Below are 2,193 nucleotides of genomic sequence, written 5' to 3'. Positions count from 1 at the left end.
TTCAAAATATATTTACAACACTTTTAATATATTTTGATGTTTTAAGTTTATTAAGTCAGCTGTCCTCGTTAGTAACCTACAACTAGTTGTCCACAGTTAGATGTACATAAATAAATCGATAAATATTATCTTGAATCAATCCACGACCCAGTGTATACGTATCTCAGTATTGATCACAACTCAAACTATATATATTTTGGAATCAACCTCAACCCTGTATAGCTAACTCCAACATTCACATATAGAGTGTCTATGGTTGTTCCGAAATATATATAGATGTGTCGACATGATAGGTCGAAACATTGTATACGTGTCTATAGTATCTCAAGATTACATAATATACAATACAAGTTGATTAAGTTATGGTTGGAATAGATTTGTTACCAATTTTCACGTAGCTAAAATGAGAAAAATTATCCAATCTTGTTTTACCCATAACTTCTTCATTTTAAATCCGTTTTGAGTGAATTAAATTGCTATGGTTTCATATTGAACTCTATTTTTTGAATCTAAATAGAAAAAGTATAGGTTTATAGTTGGAAAAATAAGTTACAAGTCATTTTTATAAAGGTAGTCATTTCAGTCGAAAGAACGACGTCTAGATGACCATTTTAGAAAACATACTTCCACTTTGTGTTTAACCATAATTTTTGGATATAGTTTTATGTTCATAATAAAAATCATTTTCCCAGAATAACAACTTTTAAATCAAAGTTTATCATAGTCTTTAATTAACTAACCCAAAACAGCCCGCGGTGTTACTACGACGGCGTAAATCCGGTTTTACGGTGTTTTTCGTGTTTCCAGGTTTTAAATCATTAAGTTAGCATATCATATAGATATAGAACATGTGTTTAGTTGATTTTAAAAGTCAATTTAGAAGGATTAACTTTTATTTGCGAACAAGTTTAGAATTAACTAAACTATGTTCTAGTGATTACAAGTTTAAACCTTCGAATAAGATAGCTTTATATGTATGAATCGAATGATGTTATGAACATCATTACTACCTCAAGTTCCTTGGATAAACCTACTGGAAATGAGAAAAATAGATCTAGCTTCAAAGGATCCTTGGATGGCTTGAAAGTTCTTGAAGCAGAATCATGACACGAAAACAATTTCAAGTAAGATTTCCACTCGAAATAAGATTGTTATAGTTATAGAAATTGAATTAAAGTTTGAATATAATTATTACCTTGTATTATAAAGGTAACCTACTGTAATTAACAAAGGTTTCTTGATCTTGGATGATTACTTGGAATGGATTTAGAAAACTTGGAAGTAAACTTGCAATCTTGGAAGTATTCTTGATTTTATGAAACTAGAACTTTTGGAATTTATGAAGAACACTTAGAACTTGAAGATAGAACTTGAGAGAGATCAATTAGATGAATAAAATTGAAGAATGAAAGTGTTTGTAGGTGTTTTTGGTCGTTGGTGTATGGATTAGATATAAAGGATATGTAATTTTGTTTTCATGTAAATAAGTCTTGAATGATTACTCATATTTTTGTAATTTTATGAGATATTTCTTGCTAGTTGCCAAATGATGGTTCCCACATGTGTTAGGTGACTCACATGGGCTGCTAAGAGCTGATCATTGGAGTGTATATACCAATAGTACATACATCTAAAAGCTGTGTATTGTACGAGTACGAATACGGGTGCATACGAGTAGAATTGTTGATGAAACTGAACGAGGATGTAATTGTAAGCATTTTTGTTAAGTAGAAGTATTTTGATAAGTGTCTTGAAGTCTTTCAAAAGTGTATGAATATACATTAAAATACTACATGTATATACATTTTAACTGAGTCGTTAAATCATCGTTAGTCGTTACATGTAAATGTTGTTTTGAAACCTTTAGGTTAACGATCTTGTTGAATGTTGTTAAACCATTGTTTATTATAACAAATGAGATGTTAAATTGTTATATTATCATGATATAATGATATATAATATATCTTAGTATGATATATATACAGTTAAATGTCGTTACAACGATAATCGTTACATATATGTCTCGTTTCGAAATCATTAAGTTAGTAGTCTTATTTTTACATATGTATTTCATTGTTAATACACTTAATAATATATTTAATTATCATTTAACATAATTAACCAAGTGTATCAATATCTTAATATGATTCATATGTACCTAGTAAGACGTTGTTATAACGATAATCGTTATAT

This window comes from Rutidosis leptorrhynchoides, chromosome 11 (genome assembly GCF_046630445.1).
Source record: "Rutidosis leptorrhynchoides isolate AG116_Rl617_1_P2 chromosome 11, CSIRO_AGI_Rlap_v1, whole genome shotgun sequence".
Taxonomy (NCBI): Eukaryota; Viridiplantae; Streptophyta; class Magnoliopsida; order Asterales; family Asteraceae; genus Rutidosis; species Rutidosis leptorrhynchoides.
This window is presented reverse-complemented; position numbering follows the sequence as displayed.